The 13,435-nt window shown below is 39.0% G+C and overlaps 1 protein-coding gene across 2 annotated transcripts in view; it reads left to right on the plus strand.

Annotated features, from left to right (window-relative positions):
• The first annotated feature begins 4,294 nt into the window (after window positions 1-4,294).
• LOC127357639 (solute carrier family 45 member 4) overlaps window positions 4,295-13,435 on the plus strand; it is a 56,407-nt gene continuing 47,266 nt past the window's right edge. Inside the window, exons 1-2 of one of the 2 annotated variants that reach the window (XM_051389970.1) lie at window positions 4,295-4,458; window positions 5,687-5,769. The gene's annotated coding sequence lies outside the window, so the exon portion shown is untranslated. Of the gene's footprint in view, window positions 4,459-4,691; window positions 4,711-5,686; window positions 5,770-13,435 lie in introns of those variants that run through there. The other variant, XM_051389971.1, reaches the window with a different exon arrangement.

Consider the following 13,435-nt stretch of genomic DNA (forward strand, 5'->3'; position numbering starts at 1 on the left):
GTATAGTTCCCAACATGGGGGTCGCAGAGGGGTGATGGGTAATAAGTAGATGTTGCTTTAGTTCAAATGGTCACAAGTCATAATTTGACATTTAATGTATGTATTACTGTTTTCATCCCCATTTTTCTGAACTTTCTAGAGTTCACCAGTAGAGGGTGCTATTTGATACCAAGAGACGTTAAAATGGGACCAAGTTCACGGCACAGAACTCACAATATCAACATAACAGGGCAGTTATCCCACCAATTATTTTCTCTGGTTCAATCGATGAAATGTTAGAAAACTGTGGAAAAATGGCCATTATCATTTTCATGAGCCCGAAGTGGCATCTTCAAAGACTTTAATCGTCAGTCCACAACCACCATTATTCATATGTGACATAGAAAAGAAGAAGAAATGCAGCAAATCCTCATATCTGAGAAGATGCAACAAGAAAATATTTAGCATTTGAGGGGTGACAGAGTGACAAGAAGGATAGTGTGTGTGTGTGTGTGTGTGTGTGTGTGTGTGCGAAATAATCTGCCTAAAATTCATCCAAATCTTATTTCATCTAATTTTACACAAACATACAGTTACTGAGTTCACTACTTAGGTTTATTGTTTTGAATATAATATACATAATCCATAAAATATGTCACCTAAGAAGGGGGTCACTGCTTTAAATAATATGTGTGTGGATGTGCAGTTCTGCTTTATCTTTGTGCGAGTGTTTGTGTGTTGGACATTGTTTTACATAAAGTCGTAAGAAGCTGTTAATCTCTCACCGTGCAGCTCCACTCATGCCTCAGCTGCAGTGGAAGATAAGTTGTTTTCTGCGTCTCCTGCAGCTCTTAATCAGTTTCCTTTAATCCATAAACTTTTACTTACAGGAAGCAAGAGCTCGATTTTAAAAGGTGGAGAAAAAAAACAAAAAAACAAACACAATTGCTGTTTGCGCTGCAACTTAAAACCTAACTTGAAAAACTTGTTGAAACAGTAACTCTAGTCAACAGAGGAACAGTCCTCTGTAGAACAATACTACAAAGAAAAGAGAAGTTCCTCTTTACTTCAATAGAACTGAAGCAGCTAGTGCAGTTTTGATTTAGATCTATTTGTGACTGGGGAAAAAAGAACAAATCAAAAAACAAAAGTACAAGGTGTTGTTGTTGTTGTTGTCAATGGAGGGAGCTGCCTTCAACTGGAGCCTAAGACGTGTTATTTTATATTTTTCTGTCAATAAATGCCATCTAAAAAAAACACTTGCCTTCCATTCACTTTTAGTTCCTACTGAGAAAAAGCCCCTGAAAACTCCAAGAAAATGTAATTTAATTATTAACGACAAAATAAGCAACAATCAAACTTTAAAAACATCTTTAGTTATTATTTATGGAGGGTTCCTGATCCTTACAACAATGATTTGTCCTACCTGAGTGTTCTTGACAAGAGATTTACAGCAGACATCACCTTCTTATTATATTTTATGGCTTTGTGTTCGTGCAGGTTACGACGGACAGGATAGAAGAACAACAACACATTCTCCGGAGCGAGAAGAATGATAGCGATCATTAACATTGCTGTATGTTTGGAGCTGCACTCTTAACATTGTCTTGACATCACACAATATCTGTAACTCTAAATGATTATTTTGGATGTTTGTGTTTTAAATCTGCTCCCTTAAAGGACCAGTGTGTAGGATTTAGTGGTTTCTAGCAGTGTAGTTGCCAGATTACAACTCCCTCGCTTCACCCTCCAGTTGCAGGTGTGTAGGAGAAGCATAAAAGGCCCAATCTAAAGCCAGTGTTTGGTTTGTCTGTTCTGGGTTATACTGTGTAAACATGGCGGCCTCTGTAGAAGAGGACCCGCTCCGTCTGTAGATAAAAATGTAACATAAACACAAAGATTCTTATTTTGAGGTGATTATACCCTAACGACAACATACCTTTCTGCCAGTAGATCCTACTAAATGTTACACACTGGACCTTTAAGTGTGTTCAGGTTCTTTTTCAGTCTCAGTAATATAACACTGAATTCAATTTCTTTTTATCACATCAGGAAACATTTCTTTCTCTGTCGCTCCTTATGTCACTCGTGTTTTTGGTATCAGCTCCTCCTCGAACGAGGCTTCAGAAGTCAAAACATGTAATCAGTATGAATGATGATAGACAGGCAGAGCCAGAGTCCAGAGGGCGCTCTAAGGTTAAAAAGCCTGAGGGCCCTTTGGACTCTGTAGGGAAACAGATGTGCATCATACCTGTCAGAGCTTTAAGTATGTGTGTATTTCAGCTTTGGAGCCGATTTTTTGTTTAGTTTTAGTTAGTTTCCAGAGTGTGTTTTTGCTCATTTGAGTTTAGTTTTAATTAATTTTAGCGTTTTAAATAATAATAGGGGGGCTGAAAATTACACTACAAACACATTGACTTTCATCCCGATCTCAATTAACATTTGCACCATTGCCTAAAGACTAAAGACTAAAGACTTAAGACATTTCCTGTGTATTTAGTGTAGTTTTTATTTTTATATCAGTTAACTAAAATGTTTTTTTTTTAAGTTTAGTTTTAGTTTACTATAATAACCCTGAGACAACCTGAACCTTCCGTATTCGGGTCTGAAACTGAAACTAATGAAAACTTCAGTATGTAATAATTTACTGAAAAGGCACAAGTGACTTTCACTCGACAGCATAAAGATTGTGTACATTTGTACATTTGTACATCTCGAATGGAGTCACATTCACAGTCTTATTAATCTAATTTAATAAACAGTATTCACACAAACAAAATACATCAAAGTCTGGGTTGTGCACTGCAAGTATAGAAGTGTGTTAGCTTCCTGCTTAAAAGAAATTGGCCAGTAAGAACGAAACTGCTGACTTGTGTATTATATCATAATGTATTAATTTTCCCTCGATCAGCACTTTCTACTGTGGCGTCTTTAATGATTGGTTCATGACTGATTATATGACTGTAGAGCTGAAACAATGGAAATAGACAATTTATGAGAGAAAACTTTGATTATTCATTCGTAATTAAAATTCTTTTATGAGCAAAAATGACTAAACTTCACTGGTTTTTCTGGTTCCAGAGACCTGGCTGCATTGATTGCTTGACTGTGTTGCAGCAAACTAATACTGACAAACTGTACAGAGAGTAACTATCCCAAGACTCTCTAGAGACGCTTAATCCCGGTCTTAATTATAACTATATTATTAATATAATAGTTTATCTTAGTGAACTCAAAAGCTGAAATAAAGAAAGCTAAAATAAAGAAAGAAAGACTGAGGATTTAAGTCTGACACTTTGTTTACTCTTTTAAAATATACATATTTTCCTAGTTGGAGAAGGTGTAGTTAGTGTTTTATTATTCTGTAGTATCATCTACAGAGGCCCCGCGTCATCTTAAACAGAACATACACTTTACATTGTTTTATCAGCTTTGTACTCAAAAAGGTTAACCACCTTTTTTCAACATAAGGAGTTCCTAATTTCGTTCTTAGTTTTTAATAATCATCATTATTGTTGTTTTTCATCATCACTGCACACAATGTCTTTTGTTATACAAATGTCTATATGCACACAAAATGACAAATACACTGATCTTAACCAGCATGTAACTCTCACATATAAGCAATACCCTTGTCTGTTTCTCTTTAACAGCCACCAACTTCATGTGCACAAACTTCTTTACACTATTTGAGTTTGTTTACAATTTACAGACATTGTGCGTCATTGTTGTTTATATAAATATATGTGTGTGTGTGTGTGTGTGTGTGTATGCATATGCATCTATTCTTTCATGTTTGCTCATAATATTTCTATTGTTATTGTTAACTGGCTTTGTTGTCCTTGTTTTTCAGCTGTATGTCTGTTTCTATCTTCCTGTAAATTGTTGTTGGATCTGTAGGCACTGTACTACACTGAGAGCCACTGAAAGTCTTAAAGTCCTTGCATGTGTAGGCCTACACATACTTTGTCAATAAAGCTGATTCAGATTAATGTTGTTGCGTTTGCATATTGTTGTTTACTGCTGTATATCTTGTGTGTGGTGCTTGTTGTTTTGCACAAATGAGGGGAGGAAAAATATATATAGCAGTCAGATAAATAAAGTATAGTGGAGTAAAAGTTAAAAGTTGCAAAAAATTGATAAACAAAGTACCACAAAATTGTAGTTGAGTAAAGATACTTGTAACCACTGACTCTTTTATTACGGTATTCCCCTTTAAAAATTCTGCCTCTCCGCTCCTTTGTATACAACCACAGATGCCCCGCCCATTTATGCAAATTACCTGTGACGTCGACGGAAGCAGGCGCTACGTCTCTTCTTCCGACAGATATTCCTTTAAAGGCGTATTTAAAGCCCTGGCTTCAGTTGCAGGAGCAGCGGACAACCTATGCAACAAAAAGCTGCCGCAGAGCCGAGCGACTTTCCGACCGCTCAGCGGACAAAAACACGGAGCCGGCGGGGCTGACACGACCCGGCGAGGTGAGCTCGCTGTCCGGTTAAAGCACCGGCGACGAGAGGGGGGGACGGAAATTAAACATTTTACTAGCCGCTGTCGGCAGGCGGAATACACAGCATCTCAGGTTGCTGCTGCAGAGATAGGAGGAGGAGGAGGAGGAGGAGGAGGAGGAGGAGGAGGGAGGCATTTACAGTAGTTTCTGTAGGCCTGTGTCAAAAACAGAAAAAAAAAAGAGAGAGAGAGGAGAGGCTGGAGGAGCAGACAGCCTGGGACAGGTCAGGTTGCATAATTAGGTGGCTCTAATTATAAAGTGGTTTATAATTAGCATCTGTGAGTGGTGTTTAAATGTAAAGCAGGTAAGAGAGAGGGTTTAAAAAAAAAAAAAAAAGAGGGTTTGAGGACATTTAGTAGAATGATCTTCATCACTTTGTAGTCAACCAGGAATGAAGAGGTTTACTTGTAGTGAATAACAAACCAGTGACTGTGGTTACCAGGAGCTACCAGGGTACCGGGGTATGTTTAGATTCTGGGCTTGCCAGTTAAAAATAAAGAAAATATGAGGAGTGTCCTGCTCTGTAATCAACTGTTATATGTTTATTGTCTTGTGTTGTAGGTGTGATGCCACCAGCTTGCAGTTTCAATGATACATAGTAATAGTTATGGCTCTAAAGAGTAGTTAATAAATAATAAATACATGAACCATTAAAGTTGTTTATTAAGCAAAATATCTGATTCTAGCGTCCTAAATGTGAGTATTTGCTGTTTTATATCAGTAAATTGGATATCTTTGCATTTTATTCTCTTCGTTTGAGACAAAACAAACAATTCCCAAGATGTCACCTTGTGCTGTGCTTGGGGCTATTTTTTTGCCAGTCACTGACAGGTTACAGACCAAATGATTAATTCATTTAATTGAAGATAATCAGCAGATTAAAACGATAGTGACGTTAGCGTTGAATCAAAAGCAGAGCTCCTCCACCTTTTTATAAGTTATTTAACCTTCTTTAATCCATTTGATGCCACCGATCTATTTTTCCTATCAGACATGTTTGACAGCCTTCAATTTTGTTTAGATATATACTGCTTAATCAAATTACAGGTGCAAAGGTAGCGAGGACAGAGCGGCTGTGTGTGTATTTGCTGTTGTGCGGGATGCTGTATTGATTTAACATACAGTTTAACCTGTCTTTACTGTGTCTGTGTGCTGATGGTGTTCGGTCTTAATCTCTTTGTTTCTTCGTGTGTGTTCAGGTACGACTGCAGGGCTTAAGTTTGCAGCCTGGACCAAAACGACAACGTCTCAACGACATTTATGAAGCTTTTAAGGCCTTTTGGTGAGCACACACACACACACACACACACACACACACACACACACACACACACAAACACACACGCAAACACACTTACACACACACAAACACTGTGTACTTATTTACTCTTTTTAACATTAGCATTTCAAAGTCCTCCTTGTGTGTGTCATGTTGCTGTTTGGTCTATTAAATCTGCACAAAAGCATAATAAAGGTCCCAAAGAGAGAAGTAAATGGCCAACAGATGTTCTCCTCTATTGTCAAATGTGTTTCTATTCTGCTGAAAAAAAACCACAACCAGCATGAGCAGAACAATACTGCATAGATGTGCAGTATGTGGCGTCATCTGATAGCGGCCTCGAATATGGATAGACCTGACCAGAAGAACCACATTCATACTGTTGGCACACTAAAAATCTGGGGCGCTTTCGACACGCGATGCAGCCTCAGTTTCAGATTGAGAGTGGCGGAGACCGGCAGGTTCAGCTGAAGTGAAAGCGATCGACTTCCTCTTGATGAAATGTTTGCTGACTATCAACTGGTGCTGAGTCAGCACCGGGTTATTAGCGCACAGTCAACTGCACAAAATGTAGCCAGACACAGCTGGTCACGAGCAGACCGTCACATGAGCCACACACACACACACACACACACACACACACACACACACACACACACACACTCACACACACTTACATGCACTTAAATGTACAATTGCACAGATGTTATGCAAAACAGAGCTTACACCCTCCCCACATACAAATATTTTGATGCTTTGCATGCAGAACTAGATTATATTTCCATAAACAACATATAAATAATGTATTAGTGTGCTACCTTTTTATCATATGCACTCAGCACATGTATTACACACACTACTCTAGATGCCTCACAGTCTCTTGGTAGTTGGTAGCTTCATCCACCAAGAACACACACACACACAAACACACTCTACATTAATGATGGGCAGGTTAAGGTGGAGTTTGTGGTTTGCAACTGAAACATAAACCTTTTGTGTGGGAGCTTAACTTTGAGAATATATGTTTTTAGAGGTTGTATTGTGGCTCCAACACACAAAAACACAACACCCACCAAGACCAGTCGCACTCTATATTTCAAACTGACTTTCCATGTGCTGTGAGTCGACACCAGTGTAATCACTGCGGCTCCAGATCTGTTGGTTTGATGGTTTCCACACCACACGAAGAAGCTTTTCTTAAAACGAGTAGAAGACATCCTGCTGTGACGAGTTTTTAGACGCTTATCCGGTAACCTCAACGTCCCTGGTTTGAGTCCTCACTCACTGACAGAACTGCCAAACAAAATCTTATTTAAAAATGAATAAATTAGGGGGCTGTGTTGGTTGGGGATATTTTTTCTACATTTGATTTTACAACTATGGAAAGTTACAGCAAGACTTATCATTCTCTGTCTCAACAATAGTGGGAATTCTTGCAATTTATGTTAAAAGTGGGTAAATAATGCACTCTTACAGGTGACGCTGCTCTTGGTGGATGTCACATAGCGCTGCTGTAAATGCAGTATCAACTCTTTTGCTGAAATTGAATTTAATTTGTCCCCTTTTGCTCTCTCTGTCGATCACAAACACACACACACACACACACAGCTGATTTGGCTTTGTATCCTGAATCCTGATCCTGTGTGTAGATAACCCGCTTCCTACTGGTGTGAAGTTTTTGTACACAAACCCTAGAGAGAGCGAGAGAGTGAGAGGAAAGAAAAGAGTGAGCGAGTATGTTTTCCCACCTCTGATCAGAGCAAGACTGTGTGTTCGTGTGTGTGTGTTTGTCGTCTCACTTACAACAATGTCATCAATAGCCCTCCTTATCTATACCAGATCTTCACACACACACACACACACACACACACACACACACACTTGTTTCAGATATATTGTGTTGATGGACTCAATAGCTGAGGGAGAAAGACGACAGGTTGCTGGTCTTTCACAAATCTGGCTATTGGACGATTTACTTCTTTCCAGACAGCAGAGATCAGGACTAACTGATATTGAGGAGAAACATGAAGTTGATGTTACAGTTTGACTGATCGGCCTGCTAATAGATCTACAGGCAGTTGTGTTTATTTGTGTGTAGACTATCAGCGACGCTACACTCATGGCTGCTTGGTTTTCATCGGTAGAGGACTGTTATCAAAGGCAATATCAGATGACTGTACTGTATTTAGCCTTGGCGTTGACTTAGAGGACACATACGCACACGTAGATGCAGCCAGAAAGATTGTCAATAATACAAAACATCTTCTAAGAATAGAGACTTGTCTTGACTTGTTAGCTCTTGTTTACCATTTCTCTGTCTCTTTATTCTCTCTTTCTTATTTGTGCAGGCCGGTATTAACAGGGTCCAACACACTTGGCACAATGAAAGCGTCAGCACAGAGATTGGAAAACGTTCTGTTTGTCATTCTTTTAGCATATTTTGATGGCAGCTCAATTCATGGAACGTAGGCATATAAGGTCTTTGGATGAGTGACCTACTATGTGGGAGATACTGGCCAAAACGCACTTAGCTTGCTTATAGCGCCACCTGCTGGTAGACATGTAATTTCTTGTGTCTGAGGTACATGCACCAATCTTTACCTCCCATGCAAATTTCACCTGAATAGCTCTTACAGTGAAGGCTGCAGTACCAGTTTTACCAACAGTAGAACAGGTAAACAAACCTTGAGTGGTTTCAACCAGTAACACTGGTACTGGGAGCCCCGGCCCCCTAAAAACAGCCTGGTGTTCACATTCACGTGTGAGCAGACATTCAAAGCTTATTCTTGACCTTGGAAATGGCAGTTGACAAAACAATCTCCCGCAAGATCCATTTAGTAGCTCGTCAACGTCTTTTGATTCCTCAGCAGATGGAGTTTTTCTGCCGACTACATTGTTCAAGGTCAAGCATCAACTTTCAGTCATTTAATTTAATGACAACTGGGCAAACTCCCTCGGCCGAAGATCATTTGGCATGATTGAAAGCTCCAGGACAGCTTGAGAAAGAAGAAGTTGGTTGTGTTAGATGGAGAGACTTTTCTTTTCTATTTGACCCCTTTTACATTCGTTCAGTCTTAAATTTACTGTTAAAGGTCACCTGCGATCACAGAGTACTTTATGTTGAAAAGAAACAAAGCAAAGCTTTTTGAACTCTTGTACCTTTGTGTTAATGCTGTCAGAGCAGAACAATGAGCTGGCATTCGATCCTGTGTTTTTCCACTGGTTTTGAAGGTGTGAAATCCTGTTTTATAGATCTGTTTATAATTACATGTAAAGAAACAATAATGGTTCCCTCCAAAGTACAAATGCAGCACCGGCGAGACTCCAATGTAGGCCTTTCAAACAACAATGCAAGTGTCAGTACCTGTTAAAGGAGCAGTAAATCTGACTGCCTTGCCCAAGATTACCACATTCACACCCTCTAGATTTGGAGCAGTATGTTCCTGCAGAGCTCCCTTTTGCAGTTTTTGAACTGCAAAAATGCAGCAAAAGTTATGGTAAAGGTCAGACTTTTCCTTCTGGGCAGTCTGAAGTCAGATAGCGTGAAAAACTTGAACAAATTTGGCCTCACCACAGTTTCTGAGCTGTTTGGCTTCTGCTGCCTGTGGTTGATTTTAATACTCCATCAGTGAGCTGGATTCTGTTGTGAAACATCAGCACTTAAAGCCAATATTCAACGGACAAACTGCAGCACGCCACTAAAAGTTTCTCCCTCCAAAGTTTTTTTTTTTTTCTTTCCCAAAGTCATTTTATCCTGCAGTAGTCAGTTTTAAATCAAATAATGAAAATCACTCTTAAGACATCTTTTTGGGTTTTTTCCAATCACTTGTCTCGTCTTCACTGACTCATCCTGAGTAGAAAAAGTCCCAGGACAATCTGATGTCAATTAAATTTCCAGAGAGCTGAGTGGATGCCAGACGTGGCAGCCACTCAGATTGGCTTTGTGCGGTGCATCTTGTTTGTGGGCAAAGCACACCACACCCAGATCTCACACACTTGTGTCTCTACTATTTGCTGTGTCACAGTTAAAGTTTCCCTTTCACTGTTGGTATATGGTAAACATTACATATCGCTGAATGCTGAGGAGTTTTAGTGTTGTGTTGATGTCCAGCACCCTTTGATATTGGGTTTTGATATTTGGAATCCGGCACCTGATAAAAGTAATTTAATAATAATCTCTGTATGGGACATATTTAATTTTGACGTCAGATCTTTATAAAAGTTATATAAAATATAAAAAAAATTGCTAATCCAATTTAATAGGCTGCCTACTTCATGACATTGATACAAAAATGTTACAGAAATACAATATTGTCCAAAAGATTACAGTATATCAACGTATCGCCCAACCGTACTGTAAAGCCACAGCTTTTAAAGCTTTACTTCCTGGTCTCTTGTAATTGGTTCGTAAGTTACTTCACATATGAGAACTTTAATTTGAGCCGTGTAGAAAATGTAATGGAGAAATGTTATTTGGTGCCAAATAAGAAGACTTACTATTATGTGAACTATTATTAGGTTTTCAAATGTGATGTGAATAAAGCTGCAACTAGTAATTATTTTCATCTTCAATTACAGATTATTTTCTTGATCTATTGACCGGTTTGTCAGTCAATACAATGTCAGAAAAAAGTTAAAAAATGTCCTTCACACTTTCACTTTGCTTGTTTTGTCTGACCAATCAAAATATTCAGTTTAATATCACAGAAAGCTAAAGAAACAAGCAAACAGTCACTGATTGTTTCTGCTTTAGACGTGTTTATGTAAAATTGTATCACCTGAAAGGGGCTATGCTATACAGACAGACAGGTAGTCCGGTATCTGGGGTGAAAGAGGAGAGACGCTAACTAGCTGTGCGGCAGTAATGTCATTAACACTGTTAGTAATACTGCGCTCAAAGTAATGGACACTCGCACTCTCTCACACACACACACGTTCACTTCTGAGCTGATTTGCGTGCTACAGATGAAGAACGTGGCATCCTTGTACAAATAAAAGCCGATTGATCACAGAAGTGGATAGATTATACAAACTGATGACAGCTCTGTGTCACATATCGGTTGACCGTCTGCTCTCCCTCAACAATCTGCCTGCTAAATGTTGGCCTGATCCGCATTATACTGGAGCAGCGTTGTCATTTCGTGTCATTTGTCGTCTTGCATTTTCTGTATCTCCGTTTTTTTTCTCTCTCTCAGTGGAATCCAGTGCAGCCAGAGTGATGGGTTGTACTCTGGCCACCCAAATATAAAAATGTGCACTCTCATTGCACTTTAAAGCGCTTTGGTTTCGTCTGAACGCTCTGCCAAATGGATTAATCGGCTCTGCGTGTTCGTGTGGCCCCAGTTATTGTAATTGTAATGTGATATTTGGATTGTTTTTGTACATTGTGTCTGTAAGAAGATGTTTTTTTTTTTTTTGTGGGGTGTTTATGGTTGTATCCTCAGAGAAAGTTATTTTCTCTGCATCTTGGTGAAGTATTTGGTAAAGTCAGGCATGCGTATGAGTCACCACAGTGTGCTTGGTCCCAGATTCGATCATAACATCATGTTGTTGATGCTGCAAATGAAAAACACTGATGGAAAAACGTTGCAGAGTTATTTATATATGAAAGATAATTACTAAGCTGTTGTTTTCTGTTATAAGTTGTTGGTGTTTATTTATTACGTTCACTCATTTGTTAATCATCCTTTTAACTGACGTATAAAGCCATTGACAATTTAGCATATAGAGAATTTTACTACTGTATGTAAAACACTTATGTATGTGCTATAATTTGTTGTTGTTGGTTGCGATTCAATAGTTTGTTGATGGACAGTGCATGAGGGTAGCTGTTGCATACATTTCACATTGCATTGTGGGATAATTAAATATAACAAATCATCATTCGGACAAATATCAAACATATTGACCTTTTTTAATTAACTCTTTGAAACACATTGATGAAAATTTCTATACTCTGCCGTGCATTAGATGTGGGAAGCATTTATACCACTGTAACTATATCTTGTTTTGGGTATTGATACTCACATCAACTGGATCAATACCAAAAAAAGGATTAGATTAAATTTTTGTCACACAAACGCAGTTAAAACAACAAATGTTGATGATACATTTGATCGATGTAGCTTATTAATTGTGAATCTCTCTCATAAATCATGACAAACAGCTCCTCCCAGTACACAGTAGTATATTAGAGGCGTTTAATAATAAAACGTGTTGGTGATTCTGCTGCTGGCATTACTTGGTGTCACCCATCCCAATTGCAAATTGTAATTTTATTGTTTTTTAAAACAGGGAATTATTTTTTTTAAATGAAACAAGAAAGTTTTATCTACCAACATGCATATTAGATGCTTATCCGATTGCAAACCAGTGTGTGGTGAAATGTTAGTCGTGGAATAATTTGCCATGAAGTAAAATTGTATGTATTTGTGTGATGATTATGATTCATGCAGCAACTATCTCTTTTTTATCTCATCAAAGTTTTATCAGTTGACAACATGCAATGGTAAAAAAAATAGGTTAGGTTGCCTCAGGCCCCTGCAGGCACACATCTACTGACATGTTTACAATTTTCAGACAGTGCGTGTGCATGTGCGTGTGTGTGTGAGTTTGTGTGTGTAGCTTATGGGCAATGTTTGCAGGAGTGTTTAGCTGTGTGTTTGGTGAGATTGTTGGACCCAGTTTGTGTCATACCCAAAGCTAAATTAGTTCCATGTGCCAATCCTCATTCCTGTCCTGCTCTGACAGGGAAACAACAAGCGAGGAAAGGAATAAACCAAGGAATAATGTTGACTTTTATCTCTTGTCCCATCGTAACAGCTTCTCATTTTTATTACTAATAGGTGGGTTTTGTTTTCAGCAGCTCCACAACAGGAACTTAATAAAGCGGTGTCAGTGCAAGGCTTGAGCAAGGCTGCAACAAAACGTTTATTAAAATACGACTGCGATCGTAATATGAAGATTTATTTCTGACCCTTATCATCGCCGCTGCAGGGCGAGTTTGTTTACAGCATAATTGGCAGCACGTGGAGATTTTGCACATTTTGATGATTTGACTTTACAGAGTGATGCAGATCAAGCAATATGGTACTCCTGATTTCAGTTGGCCTTTATCAGCATCAGGCGTGTGTGTGTGTGTGTGTGTGTGTGTGTGTGTGTGTGTGTGTGTGTGTGTGTGTGTGTGTGTGTGTGTGTGTGTGTGTGTGTGTGTGTGTGTGTGTGTGTGTGTGCGCACACGCGTAAGTCAGCTCTACAGTGGAATATTCCATTAGATGTGTGGGCGGGGTTAAAACTTGTCCATCTTTAAGTCTCTAGCGGTTCCTGAACAGGTCTGTGCAGGCAGTTAAAATTCTTTTGGCCTATTGTCAAACCTGCTGTGTGTTTTGTGACAAGATGAAAACACCAGTTTTTGTGCGTTAGCGTTTAGCTGCTTTAAGTCGGCTCGTGTGGTGAGCTGAGGGGGTTGTATGTGTGTCTTCGTAATGAGGGTTTGAATTGAGTCAGACGCAGGTTTAGGGTTGTATTTTTTTTCATCAGAGAGAGGCGGGTGGCAGACAGTGCTTGGTCTCACTGATGGTTTGATAGGAAAAAAAACACACCCACAAATGGGGAGATAAACAAAGTAGATCTATATCAACCCCTCGCACGTTCTCTTTTCTTTTTTTTC

The sequence above is a fragment of the Dicentrarchus labrax genome, unplaced genomic scaffold (assembly GCF_905237075.1).
Source record: "Dicentrarchus labrax unplaced genomic scaffold, dlabrax2021, whole genome shotgun sequence".
Taxonomy (NCBI): Eukaryota; Metazoa; Chordata; class Actinopteri; family Moronidae; genus Dicentrarchus; species Dicentrarchus labrax.